Here is a 6,258-nt window from a genome sequence, read left to right as displayed (position 1 = left end):
GGGATCCGGGGGTGGGGTGAGAGTAGACAGTGACGCAGCCGGCTCCCAGGCTCCCAGGCTCCCAGGCCCTCGGCTCCGCCCCCGGGAGCCGCTGCCGCCACCGCCCGCGCCCCAACGAAATAAGCCGGGTGCGCGCCAGAGCGCCGTTGCGCGCTGGGCTGCCCCCAGACCCGCCGGCCGCAGGGCGAGCAGCCAGGCTGGCAGCATTCGAGCTGAGCAGGGGGGCAGGGGGGCGCGGGAGAGCTCTGTGTCAACTCGCGTCACCTCGCGTCACCCCGCCCCGCCTGCTTCCCAGAGCACCGCGCCCCGCCCCGCGCGCAGGCGCAAGACCGCTTTTCGGGTCCGCCCTTTTTCGAGATTTGAATTTCCCCTAGCAAAGCGAGAGAGTCAAAATACCCGGATGGTGATTGCGTGCCTTTTCGCGCCAATACTGCGAGTTCTCACACAACAACCTTGAGAGGTGGGTACTGACGTCCTCCCCGGGTTCCAAATTGGGTACAAATCTTGCAAGAGGCCGCCTGGACCCTGCACGGTCATGCTCACTTCCTGACACAGGCTGTAGTGATGTCTGAGAGCTTGGACTAACAACAGATGACTTTTTCACTTTTTCTCCTCTTTATTTTTACCAGCCCTCTACCCGAAATTTGGCCTTTACCGTAATTACAAATGTAGGCGTGGAGAACAAAGCGTTAGCTAGGTGACTGTCACCAATGAAAATGATGGATTGCCTGTCCTGTGGTGGCGCAGTGGATAAAGCCTCAATTTGGCAAGCTGAGGTCCCTGGGCTTGCCCTGTCAAGGCACATACGTGAAACAACTACTTTGAGTTGATACTTCCCTCTCCTTCACCCCTACACACACCTTTTTCTCTGGCCCTCCCTCTCTCCCTTTCTCAAATCAATAAATAAAATCTTTAAATAAAGAAAATGACAAATCATTTATGATGGTATAGCTTTTGTTGTAGATATCCTGAAATTAACTAAATGGCAAGACCTACTGGCTGGCAGAATAACTACTTTGAAATTACTGTAGTTATTCAACCTGCCCATTGATCCTGGAATTTAACCTATTAGTAAAGAAGCGCATACATTATCATATCTCACATTTAAAAAAAAATCTTTTAGCAACCGTCTTTTGACATATTAAACTTATGTTGCAATTCTGTTTTACTTTATGCATTTGAAAGCATTTGTTTGAGAAAGGCCAAAGAGGCCTCACCTGTGTGGCCCTGCTACTCAGGACCTCAGCAACTGCCTTAAGTGACCTTGGCCATTCGCCTCCCCTCTCTGGTTCGGAGTCCCTCCCCTGTAAGGAAGGAAGTGGAACTGCTGGGTCCTAGGGGCCTTGTCTACCCCCAGCAGTTTTCTCCTCAAAGTGCAGGAATCCCTGTGGTTGCTTCCAGGTCCCTTGGGCATTCAGGTGATTGAGACCTCACTTTGTGGGGATGTCCCACATTGCAGCCCTCAGGCTGGCATCTTCTTATCGGCAGAAAGGCAGCAAGGGTGATTAGGGTAGTCAGGGGCACAGCAAACAGTTGTCAAATGCTCCAGGCCCAAGAAGTCACCACTGTGACAGGTGATAGTGATTCTTCCTATTTAAATGCATATCACAACAGAAAGCAGGAGAAGATAAGGAGCTGTGTTAGCCCCTTAGCCATGCTTTGCAGGATTTTCCCCAAAGACCCCAGACAGGGATTCATCCAAATGCTGTGGATCCTTTGGCCTTTGTGTGCCAGGTGCTGGGGGAATCTGAAAATTTTGAATTCTGTAACAAGGGTCGTGGCAGTTCAAGGGTACAGAGAAGCTAGGCCATAAAACACCAGGTTTTCCTGTTGGACTTGGGAAGTTGGTTTGATTAGATGTCACTTTCAGCTTGCACAAGGGCTCAAGTGGACTCTGGCGGACTGGCCCGAGAAAGGAGTCACTTTCCACATCCTTCCTGGACCTCCTTCTCTATCAAGTTGACAGTGTTGACTCATGTTCTTGGCTCTCCTCCATGCTAGCTGGCAGATAGGAAGTTAGGCTACCTCGGGCTCCATGGAGCCCTGAAGGCGGGGCACTGCCACACTAGGGAGCCAGGTCCTAGACGGGTGCGAGGAGGGGCCCAGAGACACTAGGCGGGCCTCAGCTCCCATCCCAGCCAGAATCGGGCTGAATGGGGATGTGCCTGCGAGGAAATGACAGCCAAGTTGGGGTGTGAGCGGGCCATGAGGGAACAAGGACCAGTCTCGTTCTAGCTGGAGGACAGACTGTGCCTGGAAAGCTCTCAGGGCCCCATGGGGATGGCACTTTGATGTCTGGCCAAGAGGTTGGGATGGGATTATGTGCGGAGTGAAGTGCCAGCCACTGCAGGGTGTTGAGTAGGGAGTGACACCATTCGATTTAGGGGTATTTGAGGAAGAAGACGCTGGGGACTGGTGTGTGCAGACCACGTTAACAGCCACCAGCCTGAAAATGGGAACCCAGGGCAGGGGTAGCCTGGAGGTCCCTTACAGAGAAGAGGATGTGGGAGGTGCCGACAGTGGCACAGGCTGAGATGGAGGCTTGTGGTCAGCCCCATGATGCGGAGTCAGGGTGAGGGCTTCCATTCACTTGTGGAAATATGAGGCCACGTGGTCCTCAAGAGCAAACCCCCAAGACAGGACAGACAGGGATAAGAAAGCTCAGCCTGCTGACCTGTGGTGGCACAGTGGGTAAAGCGTCAACCTGGAACACTGAGGTCGTCGGTTCAAAACCCTGGGCTTGCCTGGTCAAGGCACATGTGAGAGTTGATGATTCCTGCTCCTCCCTCCTTCTCTCCCCCCTTCTCTCTCCCCTTCTCTCTCTCTCTGTCTTTGTCTCCTCTCTCTAAAGTGAATAAATAAAATCTAAAAAAAAAAAGAAAGAAAGAAAGAAAACTTGGCCTAAGGCCTAGCAGTTCCTTCCCCAAAGGATGCCGGTGGGCCCCTTGGCCCGACTGAGAAGTGAAGTGGCAAAGGGAACCGAAGGAAGAGCAAGGAAAAAGAGCAAAGGTGCCAGCTTGGTGCTTAAATGAAACTGAATTGAAATTGAGTAGGTCTTCACTGAGCACTGAAGGGAGAGCAGAGAATCAGTCCCTGTCTCACCCTTTCAGGGCCTAAACTGCAGGAAGGGAGATAGATATTGAGCTTCAAAAATAAATGGTGCTGCCTGACTGGTGCTGGCACAGCAGAGAGAGCGTCAATCTGGGACACTGAGGACCCACGTTCAAAACCCTGAGATTACTGGTCTGAGCGTGGGCTAAACATGATCCCATGGTCACTGGCTTGAGCCCAAAGGTTGCTGGCTTGAAGCCCAAGGTTGCTGCCTTGAGCAAGGCGTCACTGGCTTGGCTTGAGTTCCAACCCCCTTCCCCCTGTCAAGGCACATATGAAAAGCAATCAGGCCTTGGCTGGTTGACTCAGTGGATAGAGCATCGGCCCAGTATTGTGAGTGTCCCGGGTTCAATCCCCAGTCAAGGCACACATGAGAAGCGACCATCTGCTTTTCTTCCCCTCCTCTCCTACTTCTCTCTCTCTTCCTTTCTCGCAGCCAGTGGTTTGACTGGTTCGAGCGTTGGCCCCAGGTTCTAAGGATAGCTCAGTTGATTAGAGCATTGGCCCCAGACGAGGGTTCCCAGGTGGATCCCAGTCAGGGTCCCATGCGGGAGTCTGTCTCACTATCTCCCCTCCTCTCACTTAAAAAAAAAAATAGAGAAGCAATCAATGAACAACTAAGGTGCTGCAACTATGAGTTGATACTTCTTATCTCTCTCCCTTCCTGTCTCTATCTCTTTGTCTCTCACTCTCACTTAAAAAAAATAATAATTATAAATAAATGGTGCTGCCATGGCTGGGTAGTTCAGTTGGTTAGATCTCGCATAGTCTCCATACATGTAATTTGCAGGTACAAACCCCGGTTAGGGCACATGATAGAATCACCCAATGAGTGCACAAATAAGTGGAACAACAAATCGATGTTTCTCTCCTCTCTCTCTCTTCCTGTCTCTCTAAAATCAATAAAGGCCCTGGCCAGTTGGCTCAGTGATAGAGCGTCGGCCTGGCATGCGAGAGTCCCGGGTTCGATTCCCAGCCAGGGCACACAGGAGAGGTGCCCATCTGCTTCTCCACCCCTCCCCCTCTCCTTCCTCTCTGTCTCTCTCTTCCCCTCCTGCAGCCAAGGCTCCATTGGAGCAAAGTTTGCCCGGGTGCTGAGGATGGCTCTGTGGCCTCTGCCCCAGGCGCTAGAATGGCTCTGATTGGCAGAGCGATGCCCCGGATGGGCAGAGCATCGCCCCCTGATGGGCATGCCAGGAGGATCCCAGTCAGGTGCATGCGAGAGTCTGTCTGACTGCCTCCCCGTTTCCAACCTCAGAAAAATACAAAAAAATATATAAATAAATAAAAAATAAAATAAAATCAATAAATAAACATTAAAAAATAAGTAAATGCTGCTAAGTGGTCTACATATATAAGAACTCATTTAATATATATGAGGAATCTGTGGGAAGGTACTTGTAGTGACCCCATTCTACAGGTATGCAAACTTAGGCCCAGAATGATTAAGGCCCCACGTCACACAGAAGGTGGGGGAGCTGAGGTTTGAACACAGACCGTCCTTCTTTTCCCGTGCCTGCCACCGCCTGCTGTCTTGGCTTTGAGTCATTTTCAGAGCATCAAACCTCTTCTTTCTTCGCTAATACATTTCTAGGCTAGTAGGCCAACTCACCCCACAGCCAGCCCCAAAGCAGTTGACAATCACTGATAAGTCTACATTGTTTTTAAATTGTCTGCTTCTGTGACTGCAGGAAATGAAAAGTTTTATTGTGGGCCAAGGAAAGAAGGTGATTTGGGCATGATATGGAACTTCCAGAGAGGGCAAGAGGAGGAGCCAGGGTAGCAGGCCTGGAGGAGAGCTCCTTGTGCTGCCTGGCCTCACACCCAGAGAGCAGAGGGGAGATGCTCGTTGTCCTCCTCCCTCGCCTCCTCCATCACCACGCCATCTCTTGCCTTGGACTCCAGAACTCAGACCACAGCTGATGGTCTCTTGTTCAACTGGGTATTTGGTTAAAAGGGTTTGGGGGCTAGCCTGGAGAGTTTCACATTTATAACACTACTGAGGTGGGAAGCCCATTCTGAGTTATAAGAACAGACCCAGGGAAGATTGGAATCTCTAAATATAGTGGCTCCAAGGGAATTAGGGTAAGGAGCAGGATTTTTATAGTCCACAGATGAGAGAAGAACAGCACAGGTGTCAGGAGAGGCACAAAATGCCTAGGCAAGAGAAGATTCTAGAGCAGGGGTCCCCAAACTACAGCCCACGGGCCACATGCGGCCCCCTGAGGCCATTTATCTGGCCCCCTCCTCACTTCCAGAAGGGGCACCTCTTTCATTGGTGGTCAGTGAGAGGAGCACATTGACCATCTCATTAGCCAAAAGCAGGTCCATAGTTCCCATTGAAATACTGGTCAGTTTGTTGATTTAAATTTACTTGTTCTTTATTTTAAATATTGTATTTGTTCCTTTTTTTTTTTTTTTTACTTTAAAATAAGATATGTGCAGTATGCATAGGGATTTGTTCATAGTTTTTTTTTATAGTCCAGCCCTCCAATGGTCTGAGGGACAGTGAACTGGCCCCCTGTGTAAAAAGTTTGGGGACCCCTGTTCTAGAGGCTTCTAGAAGTCGTGTGTAAGAAGGTGAACATACTGTAAGTATCGTTTCACTTTTATTTATTTTTTTAAAGATTTTTTTAAATTGATTTTAAGGAGGATAGAGAGAACGTTGCAGGAAGGAGCAGGAAGCATCAACTCGTAGTAGTTGCTTCTTGTATGTGCCTCAACTGGACAAGCCCAGGGTTTCAAACTGGTGACTTCAGCATTCCAGGTCAAGGCTTTATCCACTGTACCCCCACAGGTCAGGCTTTTTTTTTTTCTTCTGATAAAAACTGTTGGTGAATCCTAAGGCTGAAAGTCATCAAGAAGGAGGCTCTTTTTTGGATGGTTTTATTTCTAACCACAAAGGAAAAGGCAGAACGGTCCTCCACTCATGCCAGCCAATCAGCAGGACCCCTGCCTTCCTCTGGCCTGCCACCGCCTCTCCAGGGCAAGGTCACAGCATCTGCGTGGGAAATCACAGGACTTCTTCCTGCTGGCTCAGCTGGGAGGCTGAGTGTTTTGCAAAAGCTGTTTATCTGAATTCTGAAATAACAGTGAAGGCTGCCATGCTTTTAAGCTCTTTGCCCCAAGTCACAACTGGGGCTCCAG

Source organism: Saccopteryx bilineata, chromosome X (assembly GCF_036850765.1).
Source record: "Saccopteryx bilineata isolate mSacBil1 chromosome X, mSacBil1_pri_phased_curated, whole genome shotgun sequence".
NCBI classification, from domain to species: Eukaryota; Metazoa; Chordata; class Mammalia; order Chiroptera; family Emballonuridae; genus Saccopteryx; species Saccopteryx bilineata.
This window is presented reverse-complemented; position numbering follows the sequence as displayed.